The 21,218-nt window shown below is 42.0% G+C and overlaps 1 protein-coding gene across 1 annotated transcript in view; it reads right to left on the reverse strand.

Moving 5' to 3' along the window:
* Positions 1–21,218, reverse strand: part of NKAIN2 (sodium/potassium transporting ATPase interacting 2) — a 1,110,439-nt gene that overhangs the window by 108,614 nt on the left and 980,607 nt on the right. The window lies entirely within an intron of this gene.

Below are 21,218 nucleotides of genomic sequence, written 5' to 3' on the forward strand. Positions count from 1 at the left end.
ATGGAAGGCTATTCTACTTATCTGCTACCCTTTCTGTGAAGTCATTTTTCCTCAAATTTCCTTTGAATCTACCTCCCTCCAGTCTCAGTGCATGTCCTAGTGTTCTAATACTTCTATTCTTTTGGAGATTGTCTCCCTCCTGCACCTGGATAAAACCCATGATTATAACTTATTTCTTCCTGCTACTGATTCCTCTCCCTATGCAACCAAGCATCTGATTCCCTTTCTCATTGCTTTGTTACAATGCTTACCTGCCTTTAAGTCACCTGAAATAGTAACTCCTAGATCCCTTTCCTCTGTAGTTTCCATTAGAGTACTCTCAATACTATATTTAGCTTTTGGGTTCTTGAGACCCAAGTGCATCATTTTGCATTTTTTTAAACTGTAGTTGCTCTTAAATGTTCTTGACAATTCCTCTAGTCTACCTAGCTCCTCCATAATTTGTCTTACCCCTCCAGGTGTTACCCTGTTGCATATTTGTGTGTGATCTGCAAAAAGGCAAACTTTCCCTTTAATACCACTTGCAATGTCGCCAACAAAGATATTAAAAAGCACTGGTCCAAGTACAGAACCTTGGGGTACACCACTTGTCACAATTCTCTTCTGAGACTACACTCCATTTACTACAACTTTCTGTTTCCTATTCCACAACCAAGTTTTTATCCATTTAACCATCTTAGAATACACTCCCAAGTTTTCAAGTTTATTTATCAGACCGTGTCAAAAGCCTTACTAAAGTCTAGATAATCTACATCTACGGCCCCCACTTGAGCTATTACTTTAGTCATCTAGTCAAAAAAATCAATAAGAATTGTTTGGCATGATCTCCACCTAGTAAATCCATGCTGTTTGGGATCCTGTATATTGTTGGATTTGAGATGTTCCACAAGTCTTTCTTTTAATAGTGATTCCATTATTTTCCCTACTACTGATGTTAGGCTCATTGGTCGGTAGTTACTTGCCTTTTCCTTGCTTCCACTTTTGTGTAGTGGGATTACATTTGCTCTTTTCCAGTCCTCTGGAATTATTCCTGTAGCTAGTGAGTGGTTTAATAATTCAGCTAATGGTGTTACCAGCACCCCTTTAAGCTCTTTTAGCATTCTTGGATGTATCCTATCTGGCCCCATTGATTTATCCACTTTCAGTTTTGTAAGATACACATCTTTGTCTTCATTATTCTGAATGCCCTCTTTTTTGCTTTCACACTAGTTGATACTTCTTTTGTGAGCCATACTGGCTTCCTTTTCCATGTGCTTTTCCTAACCCTTTTTATACAAAGATCTGTTGCTTTCAGTATTGCACTTTTTAATTTTTCCCAACTCTACTGCACTCCTTCCAAGTTCCTCCAATCTGCCAATGAATTGCTTACACATCTCCCCATCTCTGGAAGTCAGCCTTCCTAAAATCTAAGGCTGACTGGCATGAGTCGGTCCCTGACTTTAAACAAAACCATACTGCTTGATGGTCACTGGATCCTAGGCTCTCTCCAACACTTACATCTGATATCTTATTGCAATTTGTGAGTATGATGTCTACTATACCATCTTTGCCAGTGTGCTTCCTCACCAGTTGCTTGAGGGATGCTCCCTGCAAGGCATTTAGGAAGTCCCCACTTCTAGTGGAACTTGCAAAAGAGCCCTTTCAATATACGTCTGGTAGATTAAAGTCTCCCATAATTATTACCTCTCCTTTTAAAGTCATTTTAGTGATGTCTTGCAATAGGTTCCAGTCCAGTTCCTCCCCCTGACCTGGTGGTCTGTAAATCACCCCAGTGCGAATAATATCCTTCTCCCCATTTTTTATGGTCACCCAAAGGGCCTCAGTTTTTTTCTGCAATATTTTGTATTGAAGTACAGTAGTTTTATGTTGTTTTGCTGACCACATCCCGATTTTTACAGCTGTTTGTTCTGCAGACATACTAATATGAATAGGAAAAATTGCAGAGTACTAGACATATAGGATTTAGGAGCCTATTCATCATCACTTATTTTTCACAAAGCATGTGAAAATTTAAATTTTCAGGGGCCTATTCATCAATACTAAAATAACATTTTTAAGGACATTTTCCTTAAATACCGTTATTTTAGTATTCATGAAGTATCTTAACACAGGAGATATCACTGATATCTCCTGGTTAAGTCCCCCTGCATTAATTTTCACACTCCCCATACATTAGTATCGGGATATGGAAATTATGGTATTCATCAAATTCCGAAAATTATGTATTTTCGGAATTTGATGGAGTTACTATCCGCCACTGTGAGGTGGCGAATAGCAGGTGAGACTTACCTGCTTCCAGCTGGGCAGGTCCCTCAGCGTCTCCCTCCAGCGCTCTGGTCCGTCCTCTGGCTCTGGCAGCTGCTCGGACACTGTGTTCTCCCAGCAGAACACAATAAAGTTTAGGAAAAAAAAAGAAAGTTTTTTTTTTTTAAACTGTACTGTGGTCTGCTGGGAGAACATGTGTCAGAGCAGACACCGGAGCCGGAGGCACTGCAGCGGGCAGGTAAGTGTGGGACAGGGGGGGTTTACGGAGGGGGGAGGGGGGTTGGGGGACACACAGAAAATTACTGCAGCTGTAGGTAGTGCTGCACATGCGCTGGTTTTACGAATGTAACAGCACATGCGCAGCACAAATTTCAGCTGCAGCAAGGTAGTGTAGAGAGGGAAAACCATCTTTTTCCAGAAAAGCTGTCATCGCAAAAATTACAGCTTTTTGGAATAGTTATGGAGAGGAGGAATGATGAATTCCTCCAGTAATTAGGTAGAACTCCATGCGAGTTCTAAACCTAATTACCTCCATCAAATTTTAAGTTATGATGAATAGGCCCCTCAGTCACATACTTTTGTAAAAAATAAGTGTCAGGGCTATTCATCAAGTTCCGAAAAAGCATTTTTTTCGGAACTTGATGTTACTGAACGCCACTTTCAGATGGCGTTCAGCCCCCGATAACCTTCACAGGCTGCTGTTTACACAGCAGCCTGTGAAGATTTACATGGCAGCCAAAATCAGAGGGAACTGTTCAGATCCCTCCCTGCTGCACCTGCACTACCGAGTCCCAGCACTAAGAGCCCTGGGGCACTGCAGACATGTGACCCGGACTCACCGACTGAACACAGCAGGTGAGCCGGGGAGTGAGTAGATGCGGCGACTCCGGGTCAGACTCCGGCCGGTCCGTGGGAGAGGGGGCTCCGGATCAGACCCCTACGCAGAGTGTGGCTGGTGATCGAACACCTGCTGGGGGAGGTCCGCGATGGACACCAGGGGGGGCAGCTTTACTAGGATGGGGGGGTGACAGACACCGACAGGTTAATTTGGAGCCGGTCTTCCTTCCCAGCCCTTCTTCAAGACTTGAAGACAGGCAGTGAAAAGTTTCTCACTTACGAAAAACTGCTTTGTGGAACCAGCAGTTTTTTGGAAGTGATAGTTTAGGGCAGGAGGAATGATGAATGCCTACTAAACTGTGTTTGAACTCGCAGAAAGTTCAAACCATAATTATCACAAGTGATAATTATGTTTTGATGCATAGACCTCTTAGACAGTCATCTTTATAGAAATTTGTGAAAAATAATTATTTAATCCAACAACATAGAGCAATTATCATAATAAACAATGTTATCCCTAATATATTATATATAAAAACTAATAATAATAAGAGGAGGAACCGGAACTGATAATGTTAGTTCTGATACACCAAAATAATTACTTTCATTTCATGAATTTCAGTTACAGAATTAATTGACATTTGTCCTACCAGCTCTATTTATAGACCCCCCAAAAATACAAATTCACAAAATAGAGTGCAGAATTCCAAACGAAAATGAAACTCAAAGCTTACAGAGCATTGCACCAGTGCAATACAGCTGCTCATTTTTGCTCATCTCTAGCATGAACCTTGTAGTGCACTGCAGGGAGAATAAAGACACACTGAAGCAAAACCATGGCATTTTGTAGTGCGCTACAGGTGCACTTTGCAAGTGACTTCCAGAGTCTGTAAATTTATATTTGACATTTACTTTAATACATTTTTGAGAATAGAGTAACTGGTACCCCCCATAACATTCTTATCATTAGTGATATGGCAAAAATAAATATTATTTCACAATTATTGTAAGGATCGTGTATTTCATGTTGTATACATGCTTGAAGCAGATTTCTAACAGGATAATGAGCCGTGCACTATGAAATAAAAATGCAATAAAGCAACCAGGAGACATTACTCCTAGAGCTAACTTCAATATGTACTCATGTCATGTAGCATTCTGGACAGATTCATCAGATAAAGCTGTTCCTGCTTATGGGTTGGCATTTATCTTCAAGAGAGAATATATTTCATTTTTAGAATATTTTCTTATCACTGTGAAGTATGCCCTGGAAAAGCACAAAAAATAAATGAATCTGTCTTATATTGCATTGTTAGCTGTCAAAATACCCTATTTGTTAAACTGAAGCAAAATTAGAGCAAATAATGGTGTAAAAGGTAGTCTGCTCCTGTGAAAGCTTTGTAACAATTCTAGTATCACATCAGCTTCAACCCAATTAGAGATTGCTCCATGATTTAAACTTAGCTAAACATTAAACAAGTTGTGCTCCAATCTGAAATTTCCACTACTATTTTTACCATGGGTGCCGAGAGGGAGTGTGATGGGTATAGATCACCCAGAGTGCAGGGTAGGTGTAACTATGCCATCCAGCATGTTGAGACCATGTTTGCGGCAGCAGCATGTACAGTAAACTAGTAATGAAGGAGGAGCATAACTGTGTCCCATCCTGTGGCCACTCCCCTAGAACCCAGGCCCACTTGGTGGCTTGGTGGAAGTCTTTGAATCTACACATAACAGTTAAGACCTTTTTCTTACTTACATGTTCACTTAAGGTGCATCAGAAAGTTGAAAGTAGTCACTGTAGTCTCTTATTGACAACTACTTAATGCTAATAAATCCTTTTTTAACATATTAAAAGGTAGAGGAACTGTACTTAAATAAACTCACTGACTTGGGGCCTGATTCAGACCCACTCGCGAGCAGCTGTCCGCTCGCAAGTGGGTCGATGGTGTGCACTGCGCATGCGCACGACGGAGGGAGCTCCGTCGTGCGCATGCGCGAGACGCGACGAGCGAAGGACTTTCCTTCGCTCGTTGTGTCTGATCAAAGGGGGCGTGCTGTCGATGTTGATTGACAGCACGCCCCCTTTGGTGGGCGCGCCGGGGGCGTGCCTGCCAGACGGAGGCGTTCCCAAGGGAACGCCTACCGTCAGAAGCCGGCCCCACTGACATCACTAGTGATGTCAGTGGGAGTGATTTTGGCTCTGATAGAGCCAAAATCACTCCTGGCCTTGCGGTTGAGTTTCTCAACCGCAGGCTTCTGCTCGCACTGGCGATGGTCGCGATGGTCAAGACCATCATCCTGCACGCTCGTATAGGCTGTGGGTGGTGACCCACAGCTATACGAGCGTCCAGGAGGACGCTCAATATTTATGGAGGTGGGCCCTGATTCAGAGCGAGCGCTCTGGTCAGAGCGTCCGGCTCTGAATCAGGGCCTTGGTCCTGAGGCCAGGAAAGTGTCTCCACAGTATTTAAAGCAGCTGGAATTGAGAAGTCTGGTGATAAAAGTTCAGGCAGGAGTCTAAAGATATACAAGCAATGCTGGTAGTAATACTTCCTGGTTCCTGAAATAGAAGTGACAGGTATGGACAGCTCTAAGAGGGGCATCATGTAAGCAAATGGCAGGCAACTCTGAGGTCAGTGATAGGCACCCATACATACAGTACGTCAATTGCTGTATACATTACCCTCCAACATCTAAAAGAACAAGACATCACTCATTATTTATGAATACCTGTGTGATTGGCAGGTAGCGCTACCAATCAAAATCCACTGCCAGTGAAACCAGTGCATGGACTCACTGGCTCACTGGGGGTGGCGGATTTTACTGGGGGGGAGGGGGCTGCAGCCTCTAGCTAAAATCCGCCACTGCTTAAGTCAGAGTTTTGGAGAAATAAGTCCAAGTTAAAATTTGTAATAGCCAATTTTATTCCAGGGCCCAATTCTTGTCCATCAACACTTTATTCTATGATGTAGCACATAAGGAACTTGATTTAGAATTGCACACTATGCTGTTATGGATAATGGGGGAGATGTATGAAGGGGCAGGTAATGGGCGTTATTTGTCCGGACCTTCTTTGCCCATTTAGCATGGCGAAGCAGGTCCATTCATCGGCGGCATGTATTATTATCTTAGTTGCCGTAGAGGGAGAGTGGCACTCTCCCTCCTTTTGGCTTCTGACTGGCGCTCTGCACATGTGCCAGTCAGAGACCCAACCCAGTCGCACCCATTGAAAAAAAAAATCTATTGTTTTTTTAATGCACAGGGACAGTGCTATGCATGAGACAATGATAGCTGAAGCTGTTGAAATCAATAGATGCAGCTGTCAGAACAGTCAGTGCCACTGACCGTTCATACATTGCCTGCCACATCGGTGTTGCTATCTTGTAGATAGCAGCACCGATAATAATGGGCGCATAGCACCCCTGTCATTTACCACCCAGGCCAACATTCACATGAATACATGGCAGAGAAGCGGTATCAGCACACATAATATGCCCTGATACCACTCCTTCCCCATATTGCCACTTCATACATCTCCCGCAATGATTTTAAACTGTTCAGATGGGAGGCCATGTTCAGTTAGAGAAAGTACACCTGCACCTGCCTTAGGGTTAGTGCAAGTTTCAATGATGCAACTGATGGTGCATCTAAAGATGCACCGAGCAGTATTTCAGTGTCTACAGCCGCTAACAGAGGGCATCTCAGTCCGTGCACATTCAGACACATGGATTCATGGATGTACACCAGGGAAGGACTTTGTAGTGGTATTACCATAAAGATGCAGACGCAACTGCGTCCAACTCAGAATCCGTCCCAAGTTGTCCTCTTACTGTATGTCACTGTCACTATATATGTTTCTGTAAAATTAGTAGAAGATAACCTATAGTATATTCTCTGCTGGGACAGAAAAGACTTCATAACAGTGGCTTTTAATTTCATTTAAATGTAACATATAATATCCAAAGTCAGATTTGTACATATGCATTTACTCTTTCAGTTATATATTTTAAATATAATTTGGAAAGATGCAGTTTCAGCAGCATGTTGAGTCAGTATGAGTCATCAAATATACACAGTAGGCCAGGAGCCAGCTACCAGGGGTATATTAATAAATGTGGGAGCACATGTGCAAGGTTTTTTGACCCTCCCCCCTGAAATATGGCACTAGCACCTGTACAGTAGAGAAAAATATTCTGCCAGTGCCAGATTCTTTGCTATCTTCTGTGCAGACAATATTTTGGTGCTTTTGGTAGAAGCAGACAGGGCACTTAGGCCCTGATTCAGACCTGCTCGCTAGGAAGAGTTCGCACGCAGCCATACGATTTTTGCATTCTGCTCAAGCGTATGCATCGCAGTGCACATGCGTGAACTAGTCCATGCGATCGGGAAGTGCTCACTTGCCATGCATAGACAGCCCGGCTGAATGAGTGACAGGAGAAGCCATTTGTAGGTGGTGACAGGGGTTGATCTTTGAAAACGGGGGAGTGGAGGTGTGAACGCAGGCGTGCCTGAGTGTCTCAACGCCATTTCAGAGGCATGCAGAATTAAGATGGAGCGTCATAGTACACGTCACCTGGCTGGATTTTACTCTGAAGTGCTCGCAGTGCTTGTAGTAGGGTATGGTCAACCACAAGCGCAGCGTTCACTTCCGATGGTACCGATGGTTGCATACACTTCCTGGAGATGACGTGCCTTAGTGGGCATCTTAAGACAGGCTGGTGGGCATCTGCATACACAGGTCGATCGCACAGCAAGACATAGTGGGCGTGTTTATGCCTTGGCGTGTGATCGCCTGCCTTGCTGTTAGTTAGCCGAATTTGCATTTGCATCGAGCAAGCGAACACATCTAGCGTGCGGGTCGGAATCCAGCCCTTTGTTCCCTTACTGTACCTTGCCAAAGAGATCTTCGGAAATATTATCTGCTCAGACTCTGGTTCTGTTATATTTGGATAAAGGTAGTTTTAAAAATAAGTTGAAGAAAACCATGTTTACATTAGAAAAATGTCCTTGTGGATATGTTTACTACTGTCAATAATGATGGATATTAGAAGACACTTCAGATTGAGAATTGGCAACACAGTGACTTGTAATATCCTCATAATGTGCCTACTTAGCAGGATAGCACTTTTTCTGGTACGTGCTTTGAATGTAGCACACACTAAAGGCTCATACACACTAGACGATGTGCTGTATGAGCGATATTGGTGAAAGATATTAGTGAAAGATATTGGGTGTACACACTGAACGATATCGCCTGAACAGGCACTTTCTGACGATATCATCAGATTGGCCTGCATGTTTGCATAATAGCAAACATCGTTAATGACCCGCGGGACCCATTGGTCCTTTGGTATGTAGTTTGGAAGTCGACGGTCTTAGGGCTGTATTAAGGTCTGTGGGGGCCCCTGGGCAACAAACGTGTGGGGGCCCCCATCAATAAGTTATATATATATAAATAAATATAATATATATATATATATATTATATACATATATATATACACACACACACATACACACACTGGTCTATCTGCCTGATGTCCAATGCCCCCTGTAGTTGGGCCCCTGCCCCCTGTAGTTGTGCCCCTTCTGCAATGCCCCCAGCAGTTGTGCCCCTTCTGCAATGCCCCCTGTAGTTGTGTCCCTTCTTTAATGCCCCCAGTAATTGTGCCTCTTCTTAAATGCCCCCAGTAGTTGTGCCCCTTGCAATGCCCCCAGTAGTTGTGCCTCTTCTTAAATGCCCCCAGTAGTTGTGCCCCTTGCAATGCCCCCAGTAGTTGTGCCTCTTCTCAAATACCCCCAGTAGTTGTGCCCCTTGCAATGCCCCTAGTAGTTGTGCCTCTTCTTAAATGCCCCCAGTAGTTGTGCCCCTTGCAATGCCCCTAGTAGTTGTGCCTCTTCTTAAATGCCCCCAGTAGTTGTGCCCCTTGCAATGCCCCCAGTAGTTGTGCCTCTTCTTAAATGTCCCCTGTAGATGTGCCCCATAAAGTAGTGCCCCCAGTAGTTCTCCCTCCCCTCCCACACCCCTGTTAAAAAAACTTACCTGTCTTCGCTCCACGCTGTCACGGCTCCCGAGTCCCGGCATCACTGCTACTGCTGCTGCCACTGTCTGCTGGATCCAGTAGAGGCGCACAGGCTCCTCTCCTCTGCAGTGCGCGGGTGACGTCATGACGTCACCAGTGCAATGCATCACTGGGAACGATGGCCTCTGAAGCGATCAGTATTCAGAGGCCAACGTTCCCACTTACCTTAGTTGATCGCGGTCTACGGGCGGGAGCTCCGCGAGCTTCCAGTAGATCGCGATCAACCTTTTCGCTGGGCATGTGGCCAGGGGTCGGGGACAGTGTGTGGGGGCCCCCTACGTGTGGGGGCCCCTGGACGACCACCCCTGTCGCCCTGCCCTTAATCCGGCCCTGGACGGTCTAAATGCTGACCGCCGGCTTCCAGACTTTCTAATCCCAGCATGGTACTAATGACAGGGGTCGAAGACTCGACCCCTGTCATTAACAAGACGCCGGAAGACCGATTCCCGGCATACCGAACGAAGGTAAGCCAGGCACCGGTCGCGGTAGCCGCGGGGGGGGAGGGTTAGGTTTAGGGCTCCCGGGGGGACTTAGGGTTAGGCACCCCCCCGGGAGGGTTAGTTTTAGGCTAGGGGGAGGGGGGGTTAGGGTTAGGCTCCCCTGGGGGGAGGTTAGGGTTAGGCCCCCCGGGGGACTTAGGTTAGGCAGCGGGGAAGGGGGTGTTAAATTTAGGCACTTAGAGGGGGGATTAGGGTTAGGCACTTGGGGGGGAGGTTAGGGTTAGGCACCCCTAAGGGAGGGTTAGGGTTAGGGGGAGGAATTAGGTTAGCGATACTTACCTTAGGGACGATCGGGATTTTCACTTGCTGGGCTGCCGCTGTCGGGATTTGAACCGCCGGCCATGCGTCCAGCGGTAATACCTACTACACCCGGTCATTTGGTGCATACACACTGGACGATATAAATGATATATCGTTGAACAATATCGTTATCGTTCACTTCGGTCACTTTTATCGTCTAGTGTGTATGCCCCATTAGGGGTTGATCTAGTAAAGATATTGGGCCTGATTTAGAGATGTACACAAACCTAATCGTTTGCATACATCTCTGTTGGTCAGGGGACTGCGCATGTGCAGGACCTGTTCTGCGCATGTGCACAATGGGCCCTGTGAAATTTCTCGCAGTGCCCCCTAAGCCACAGCCTTATTAAAAAGATACTGCCATTTGGGGGCGGGAAAAGGTCGGCTACCAGGTCCATTTTGCAAAACAGTGGCTACAGTAGTCTCCCCTGTTTTGCAGGAGTGCTGGGGCCAGAATTTGCATCTTTTGATGTACTTTTCCTGTCACCATCTGAGCAGCTCCGACGGTCAGTCTGAGTAAGCTTAGGCTTACTCAGATGGCCGATGATTGTGACAATCGCAAACGATGCTTGAGATTTTGATCCGATTGGAAGCAGCACTTAGAGCTGTGATGCTGGCAGGAGGCATGTCCTCAGGCACTTCCTGCTGCATTAGCATATTTTAGCATCACTGCTGTGTCTAAACACGGAGCAATGATGCTATTAGTGGCCATCTCTGAATCACCCCCATTGTTAAGCTATTTTATCCAGCAGCCTGAAATCACTCAAAATCATTTTTCATTGGATTTGAGAGCTTGGCAAATTAATTCTTAGTAAAATTGTGAATAACTTGGCTAAACATTAAAATCAAATAAATAATAAATAACATTCATCCATAAATCAAGCAAGTGGTGAAAATAGTTTAAAAAAGAAAATCATAGGCTTTCTAGTGTGTACACTTCATACAGAAAGACCAGGGCATGTTGGTTGCTATAGTTCTACAAAATGCCAGCATAGCCAAGCAGTTGTTTTGCTTGCTGGGATCAGTAGTGCCACATACAAAATATTTTAAGACTTTATTACCCCAACAGCAATCATCAAGGAGTACTTGGAGGAGCCCCAGTGCTTTCAGCTGAACAGGTTGGGGCTGTGTCACATTATGAGAGAAAGACCCAGGCTGGAACTAGGGGTGTGTGAGTGGTGCTGTCACCCAAGGTGCAGGCTACTGGAGGCAGCATCGCTGCTGCCCCACAGCCCCTGCATCTGGCTTCCAGGGTGTATGGAACTGCATCATGCAGCCTGTAAGCCTCCCAGAGCAACCTGAGGATGCTTCAACCAGTGCTATACTTCTTGGTGCTGGCACAGTGTCACCATGTTCTGGCACTGGGGGGACCCCATGCTACAGCTTACCCTATTATAATGTGACAAGCCCAGCCTTTCACAGCCTGTTGATTGTTTCAACTCTTTCAGATTACTGAGATTATCATTGTATTTAATTTGTGTACTACTGTATTATTTTTTTATTAAAATGGTAGTTATCATCATCAATAATACATCATACAATGATTTAGATGTATTTGTATTTATTTACATTACAATACTGTGTACCACATTGATAAAACCAGACGGGCACTCTGTGCTGAGCAAGACGGCTAATTGAAGATCGCCTTTTACTGGATTACAAGAATTCCAATATGTGAAATTTTTCTCATTATATATTGCAGCCATGTCACAAATTGTGGATGAAAAATGTGAATTGAAATCTGCCAAACAAAAGCATGACTACTGTAAACACACCACTTGTGTACAGTGTCATCTCTCCCTTTTATAAATTCACCCACATACAGTACAGTAAAGCCAAATAATTCACCCATATAAATTAGAAATACTGTAGGCATTAGCTAAAATGTGATTTAAATTGGCCAATAAAACTTAAGAGCGAATGATTATGTACTGTATGGTAATTACAAACCATCTCTAGCAATATTGCTAAACAGAGTAGCAATAGCAAATTGCAGTTGGTCTGGTCCATTTCCCAATGCTATTTCCACTGAAATGGACAGTACAGTATTATGCAGTTCTCATGATATTATTATATCGAGAAGCCATAAGTGGTCTTCATTAAGATTAATTTTTTGACTTCTCTGCAAAAATGGTTTGAATTTCTATGTTCCTCCTAAGATCCATACCTGCTGTTAATAGATATATTTGCTGTCATATATTTATTCCTGAACCAGAAAAAAAAAAAAAGGGATATTCCCTCCAGCACACTGCAGCAATATTGGCAAAAATACTTGAATCCTACATGATAATAGAAATTCAGAGGTATTAGTTGTATACATTTGCAAATATATGATTAAGCGCCGGGCCAGTGTCAAGGCTCCTTTATACCGGCATCCCTAACATTAAGGGGTTTGCGTCCGAGGCACAAAGCACCCCAAAAGAATCCAGCCAAGGACCATTCCCAGGGCATCACACGAAAATTGGAAGAAAGGTGATAGTGAAGTGTAAAGTATAGATGTGTAAAAGATAATCAATAAGTGTTAATATAATAAGAAAGAATTAAAATTAGATAAATAATAAACAAATAGAAAAGTGATGAAAAAGTATTTATGTGAATTAAGTGGTGATGCCCTAAAAAAGGCCCAGCCAGAGTAACCCCAGGGGCCCAACGCCAAAACGCTCAAAATATTGCCAATATTGCTGCAGTGTGCTGGAGGGAATATCCCTTTTTTTCTCTGGTTCAGTGTAAACCCCGACCTTTGCAAGCACCTGGGCAATATCATTAAGCTGATTTGAGCAACCACCATACTTTCTATTTGTAGTTCTGAGAGGCATGAAGGGAGCCAGCATTTGGAGGATGTGCTGGTCCTTATAGTGCTATTTGGAAGTTTCTGGGGTACCTCCTAGGTGAGTCAGCTCTCTGCTTATATATGTGCTGTTATTATGCAGTACATTAATTGTAATTATATGACCCAGAGTGGGTGCTACTATTTGGTAGCAATAATTATTTATGGTGAGCGTTTGGGTGTGGGGTCCCCGGGGTTACTCTGGCTGGGCCTTTTTCAGGGCATCACCACTTAATTCACATAAATACTTTTTCATCACTTTTCTATTTGTTTGTTTATTATTTATATAATTTTAATTCTTTATTATTATATTAACACTTGATTATCTTTTACATATCTATACTTTGCACTTCACTATCACCTTTCTTCCAAGTTTCATGTGATGCCCTGGGAATGGTCCTTGGCTGGATTCTTTTGGGGTGCCTTGTGCCTCAGACGTGAACCCCTTAATGTTAGGGATGCCGGTATAGAGGAGCCTTGACGCTGGCCCAGCGCTTAATGATATATTTGCAAATGTATGCAACTAATACCTCTGAATTTCTGTTATCATGTAGGATTAAAGTATTTTCGCCAATATTGCTGCAGTGTGCTGGAGGGAATATCCCTTTTTTTTCTCTGGTTCAGTGTAAACCTCGCCCTTTACAAGCACCTGGGCAATATCATTAAGCTGATTTGAGTGACCACCATACTTTTTATATATTTATTCCTCTTAACTACCATACATAATTACCACATAAAATAATTAATGTTTTAGCACTACAGTTATCTAAAACACAAAATGAAAGAAATACAGTACTGTAACAGAAAAATACTGTAAGGCAATCATAGTTATACACACTGTAAGATAACTGGGGCTAAATTGCAATACAAAAAATACTTTAACCGAGACTAAAAGGCTACATACATATGCAATACTGTAGAGTACATACCTCTGGCAAACCTGCAGTTCATCTGCCTAAGTAGGTCAGGCTGTTTGCACATGAGATCACTCACATGTTGCCGGATGGTCATGGCGGTAAGTTTGCAACCAAACTTGCGCCGGATCTCTTCCTGCGCATGTTGGTAAGCTCTCCTTTGTGACTATTATCTTCAAAGGCCCTGTGTCCCCATTTGATGAGGACCTTGAGCTCAGTCTAGAAACCTGTGCTGCTCTGGCTGCAATGTTAGTCACATAAAGCATGACACAAGTAATGTAACATCAACACCACTAAGGAGTGGGTGCGCATGCAGACTTGTGCATTTTCTTTATAAAATTGCTACACATATGTACTGCACAGTTTGGCCCAATATGTGGCTGTGGTACTGTATATGTAAATGTGGGATGCTTTGTACATCTCTGCAAATGTATCGCATTGCCATGAGCATGGGTGTATGCCTTGCCATCAGAGAATCCCTTGTTGGTCGCATCTGATGTGACCGCAGCCACTGTCAATGTGTGTGGCCACCATCAAAACATATAAGACACGTCACGTATCCCATGCTATGCAGTGTAAAAACACATATGTTGTTCCCCCATTGTTGGTTTTCTAAACTTTATAATTATACCTACTGTACTAATATACAGTAATCATGCTATTACTGAACCTCCAGGGTTTTCTTATTTTCATAGATGAAGCCTTGCATTGCCTTTGCTGCTGCAATATGTGCCTTAAGTATTTCACTTTCCTCTATATATAGCAGTTTATGTAGCTATTTACTGGCCAATACCAGCTGTAACAAAGAAGATTTCCACACATGGTCCTTTGGATGCAATAACAATAAAAGCATGCTTAACCTTTTGAGAGGACACAATTGTTGACTTATCATGGATTGTTCTGCAAATAATGTCATAGTATTTTAATTATGTAAACATTTGAGAGTGTTTTTGTGCCATAGCCCATTAATGCTGATCACACACAGTGTAATCTTAAATCTCTATCACTTTCACGTGTAAGTGACAAAATAATAGAGATCTGACAGTTCTCCACTTGGGATTAGCTGCTGGATCTCTTTCAGCATCATTGAAGTTTCTTTATAGGGTTTGCTAAATGACTGCGTGCAGAGGCCAACAGCTGTTACCTATGGTCATCTGCCGACAACATTTATGAACCAACTCATCTGATAATCACCTGATCTATACAGTGTTGGCTAATTGCTTGATATCCAGTTCAGATATTGCAGTGTTTCTGGGCAGCATTAATTGTGATTTAAAGGCTAAAAATGTACAATCCTGCCATCACAATGCAAGTCATGTGCTGATGCATTTTTGTGGCATAATAAATGCATTTCCATACTGCAGAAGGTAAACCAATATTTGTACATATCTAGATTTGTGTATATCTTAGACTTTCAGAACCTGGATACTCTGTATGTGGTGCAGTTGTCCAAATGTTAGTTAAATATAATAAGAGCATGTTCACTAAAGTGTAACATGCCGTCCTGGATATTTGACATAATTTTTATTCTAATTATAATTATTATTTGATTATTATTATTATTAGCATTTTTTTATATGACACCAAAAGGGTTCCGCACAGCCTTACAAAGTACATAAGCATAAACAGTACAAACAAAACAGAAGGGGGAAAAATGCATAAAAATTACAATACAAAACATTGTAGAACATGGGATACATTGTTTCATTTGCAGTCACAATACCCACAGTGGTACTGTAGCACTGCCTGTTAAGCCTACAGGTTTGGTGCCAATGTGGACAGGGGATGAGCACAAGAAGGAAGAGTGTCCTGCTCATGAGAGTTTACAGTCTAGAGAGGAGGGCAGACAGACAGAGGTGACACAGAGGGGAGAGCCAGAGAGTGAGGGATGAGCATGGAGGGGAAGAGAGCTAGAAGGCTTTAATAAAGAGGTGGGTTTTGAGAGCACGTTTGAAGCTTCGGAGAGAATTGGATAGTATAATTGGGGGAAGGGGGAAAGTTCTAGTGATGGGTAGCAGCAAGGGTGAAGTCTTGGAGGTGGAAGTGGGAGGAGGTGATCGGAAGAGATGGCGGTCATTGACTGAATGAAGTGTGTGGCTTTAAAGGTGAGTGTGCATTTAAATTGGATTTTGAAGGAAAATGGAAACCAGGTCAATGGGGGAAGGCTCAAGGAATTAATTTGCAGAGGAGGATAACCAAAGCAATTGCATTGAGGACAGACTGGAATGGAGAGAGATGGGAACCAGGGAGGCCAGCTAAGATGAGGCTGCAGTAGTCCACTCTAGAGTTTACCAGTGAGTGAATTCGGGTCTTTGTTACCTCTAGGGGTAGATGGAAAGTGAAAGCAAGAGAGGTAAGGGAACTTGGGAGGGAGGGAAAATGATCAGCTCACTCTTACAAATGTTAAGTGTAAGAAAGCTCTGTAACATTCATAAGCAAATAACCGATAGACAATTGGAGACCAGGAGGAGAGATGGGGAGAGTACAGGAGAGGAGAAGCAGATCTAAGTATCATCAACATAAAGATGATATTGGAGTCAAAGGATTTGCTGAGCTCATCTGGGGCGGAAGTACAGATGGGGACCAAGAACAGACCCTTGGTGGACACCAGCTGGTTGTGGAAGAGAGGTTGACCCATGAGAAGAGACAGATAAAGAGCAGTCAGAGAGGTAGCAGATCAACCAGGAGAAGGCAGACCAGACCAAAGACTTAGGAGACATATGTCTTGTGGGTACTGGAGACCTGTTTTAAAGCCATATGATGATGATAGTGACAATACCAACAGCATCATCCATCCATCTGATTGGCTACATATGGACACTTCCAGCCAGGGACATATATAACCCCACATTCTATCTCTTTGGCAAGTGGATCCCATCCTCCTACGCAACACCAATTTCCCACTGATATTCGGGAAGATGGTGCATGTGCACAAAATTGCAAAGGCACTGGCACAGTGTCTTTGCTTTCACTGTGTGGCAATATCACTGGGAAGATGCCTCCGCATAGGAGGGGAGGACCCATTTGCAGGCACCAGTATGGTGATGAGATTCTAAGGGACCACATCATTCATAATAGCCCTATCTTCTCTGCCTGATACTGCAAATCACTGCTTTGAACAAGGGCGTTGTGAGTATGCAATGATGTGATCCACCTAGTCAAGTCAAGATCTCACAGACAGCTTTAATAAAATATTGGTAAGCAGATTTCTCTGGCACAACATATTTATGTACTTTGCTGTGTATTTAGAAGATAAATAAACCCTGATCAAGTCAATGTCTTTTCTTTAAATAAAATAATATAACAAGACTGTTGGTGCCCAAAAAATTCAATCCTCATGTGCAAAGATCAATGCTAGGAAACACTGATACATGGAGTAAACAGAGGCAGAGAGGGTGGGGCAGGTGTGCTGTGAAGATTAATGAAATGACAGTTCTAGGGATTGTATAGGTCTTGCCCTCACTTAAAGTGAATAATGTGCAGCTCACTGTAACTGCTGTTTGTCACAAGACAAAACATCATGCACGATTTGCTTTGTCTCTTGGCTGGAAACATTAACACTATATTGAGACCTAACATGAAGGACAAGGCTGCAAATTAGAAGATCAGATTTATTTGGGATATGCTTCAGCTAGCACAGTCATTTTGTCAAGCACAGTGAGCATCACATCAGTGTAGTGTATAATACAAATAAAAAGGGTGATGTGTTAATTCAGAGGATCAAAATTTGCTTGTATGTTTATTATTTCTAATTATGCCAACCCACATACAGTATGGCTATATATATATTTTTTAGCGGGATGCTTGGGATACATATAGAAATCTGTCTTCAGTTTTAATGTCTGAACTGTTATTTCTAGCATGCATATTGAACTTCTGACTAGAGGTGGTAAATTTACTAAAGTGAGAGTTTTTAGAAGTGAGTTTTAAAAGTGATGTTGCCCATAGCAACCAATCAGATTCTAGCTATTATCTTCTAGAAGGTGTTAGTTAAATGTTAAGTAGAATCTGATTGGTTGCTGTGGGCAACATTACTTTTAAAACTCACTTCTAAAAACTCTTACTTTAGTAAATTTACCCCGAGATGTGTGGCTCGGTTTTCCTGAAAAATGAACACACCCAAACTTTGCCTTCCAAGTCTAATCGAATCCCGGCTGGGATTTACTGTAACTTCGGAATTGGGATTTAAAAACCAAATCTCAAATTTTGGATTGCATGTAAACAGGTCAAAATTACATGATTTGTTTTTATCAATTTTAAAGAAGTCCAAAACCAAAACTGAATGCGTACCAAAACCGAAACATATCTTTACTTATGACGTGTATTTAAAAAAAATAATTCAATGTATGTATGTCAGAGAAGTGTCCTTTCTACAACAAGTATTGTAGGACTGAAAAAAAATATATATTTAAGCACATATCAATGACAGTTATTCAATTTATACAATGCAGAAATATCTAACGTATGCTGCAATAAAAGAATATCTACCATTTGCACATTAAATAGTATATTTTTTATATTTAATACATTTTAGTTGTGCATTAATAATAAAACGGATAAACCGGTCTGGCTATTACACTACAAAGCTTGTTGGCCATTAAAAAGTGTGAGTGATAAGGTAATGGCTCTTACAACAAATTACATAAGAAATTACCATGCCATGAAATTCAACAGTAGTTTTGCATTTACCAAGAGTATCCAATAAGGGTTTATTTTTAAATGGGAGAACAGAGCATTGCTCATTAATTATTATATATAGTCTCTATGATGACAAAGGCACTTTGGTGCTTACAGACATCTAAAACAAGGTAGCCTCTGTTTGACAGTGCAATTGGCCCCTTTTTTAAATTGTGTTAGTCTAGGTTGCGGCCTGTAATCATAGTTCTCTGTCTAATGTCTGCACCTTCTCCACCAACCTTCTATGCCCTTGTCCTGTTTCTTGTTCTGTTTCTATGTATAATTTGTTCTCACATGATTTTTGATATGCCAACTTTCAAGAGCTGTAGAGTTTTGAGGCATTTTATAAATCATAAACTAATTCACCTATGTTGGTCCCCAAATAATAAATATAGCAACAGTGTTCAATTATACAATAATTGTATAATATAGTATATAATTATCTTTAGTTACCAAAACAAATAGGGAACATATAATAGTAGGTAGGGAACAAGAAAAGGGAAGTGGCTATATTTGTACAAAGAAGTTTGGGTAACATAAATGCATTTCAATCTATTTAGGTCCTACAATAGGCAAATATTTTCTTTATATGGGTAGGAGGTCTCCCTTTTACAAGTAGACAGCTTGTAAGTGTAGCTCACAGGAGCAGTACTTTACATTTTGGAATGTGCTATATAAAAAGATGTGTGGGTTGAGTTTTAAAATCTGCTTATGGTGCCCAATTTGCTAGAAACAATGGAATTTGGAGACAGCAGATCTTGCTAGGATAATATTTTCATGCCTTGCTTGTCTCAAAACTCAGAAAAAATTAAATCTTATGACACATATGCATCTTCCACAGATTTATATCTATACTTGCAGATTGCGTTGTCTTTACTACGCTAAATGTGCCTCCCATATAATTGAGGAAAAATTCAGAACACCTATGTTACAGAGACTTTGCTCTTGCAAACCATTTCATCTAATGTTCTCATTTCAGTTGCATCAAGAGTACAAGTTCTACGAAAATAATCAAGCCAACATAATGATTTGTAGCAGGGAATCTTTGTCTGGAAAACATGAAATATGGGAACTTAAACCATGTTAGAAGTCCATACTGAATCTCCATACATAGAGGATTGAAAAAAATTATCTGCTGCCACCAGCGCAGTGCTGTTCGATAAAGTGAGAATGGACATTATCAATTAATATATTATTATTATTATTATTATTATTATTATTATTATTATTATTATTATATATTTATATGGCACCACAGCAACTTACAAAGTACATAAACAAAAACAGTAAAACAACAAAATAAGAAAAAAGTGACTTACAGTACAAAACATTGCAGAACATGGACAAGGTCTATAAACATTGCTGCATCAGCAGTCATAGGGCCTGGTTCAGACCCGCTCACGAGTGCATAGCACGTGCGTGAGCCCCGGAGCAAGTGAGAAATCACTCGCTCCGGGGCTCGCAACAAGATACGGCGGCTGTCAATGTTGATCGACAGCTCGCCCCATTTTGTAGATGGGGAGGGGGGGTGGCTGCACAAATGGAGGCGTTCCCGAAGTAACGCCTGCCGTTTGTGGGTGGCCCTACTGACATCACTAGGGAAGGCAGATAACTACTACTGCAGCAGATAACTCAGATATCTGTCACGGTCCCTCCATCTCTGACCACAAAGTAGCCCCCCATAGGTTTCTATGAGAGACTGCTATGCAGTCATATTTAACAATGAGAAGCATGCCGGAGCTTGGACCCAGTTGCTGGAGATGGTGTTAGCCTATAGTTGCCTATGGGCTACTGTGTCAGATTGCTTTCCATGTCTCTGTACATGCGGTGACGGGTTCTGGCAAGAGCAGAATGGTAAATTTGTGTGAAAATATAAATTTTCACTATGCAATTTTATACGAAATAATATCTATCGCTTTCATATTAAAAATGCAGATTGTGATAAATATGCCCTTTAGTCTTAATGGGCTTGCAGATAAAGTTGTCTCTATTACATAAGTGTATTTTCTTTAAAAAAATCTTAAGCTCTTCTTTATTTATACAAGTTTGTGTGTGTCATTTTACCCCCACAAAGCAATGGGCTGTCACGGGTGGGCAAATGCAACCTGCATGCAGTATGCGGTCTGTCAGCAATTTGCGTCAGGACTGCCTCCATCTGCCCCTATACAACCTGTATGCAGTACATTCCTGGCTACACTGCTGGTGGGCTGACAACTATAATAATATGGATGGGATCACACCTCTGTACCAGGTACATTTATATACTTAATGGCAGCAGCAGTGTTCACTGTAAGAACACCACTTGGTCTAAACTGGTCATCGGTGTTCTCGATGAAAACTCTGGAGAAGATTTATCAAAGCTGGAGAGAGATAAATTGGAGAGAGATAATGTGCCAAACAATTAGCTCCTTACATTTTTCAAACAAATCCTGTAAAATGACAGGAGCTGATTGGTTGGTACTTTATCTCTCTCCACTTAATCTTACTCCAAATTTTGATAAATCTACCCCTTAGTTAGGAGCTGCGGTGTTCACCACCATGCTATACTGTCCCCCACTCTGTTGTTATTGAGAGAGATAAATGTATTCCCCCCTATGTAATCAAGCATATATAGTTATAAATAATACTGATCTCTGATTATTGCTTTAATATCTTATGAACTAATAACCTTTGCTGGGAATTTGTGTTTCTGCATGTTCCCCCTAGTTTAGGATCAACTGATGTAATCTGTGGGTTATTTCCCCTGCTGTCTCGTCTAGAAATTTATAGATGTTTATAATGTAACAAAAGTCTTGGTGTCATATGCTTAATGT

Source organism: Taudactylus pleione, unplaced genomic scaffold (genome assembly GCF_031769625.1).
Source record: "Taudactylus pleione unplaced genomic scaffold, aTauple2 ptg000326l, whole genome shotgun sequence".
NCBI classification, from domain to species: Eukaryota; Metazoa; Chordata; class Amphibia; order Anura; family Myobatrachidae; genus Taudactylus; species Taudactylus pleione.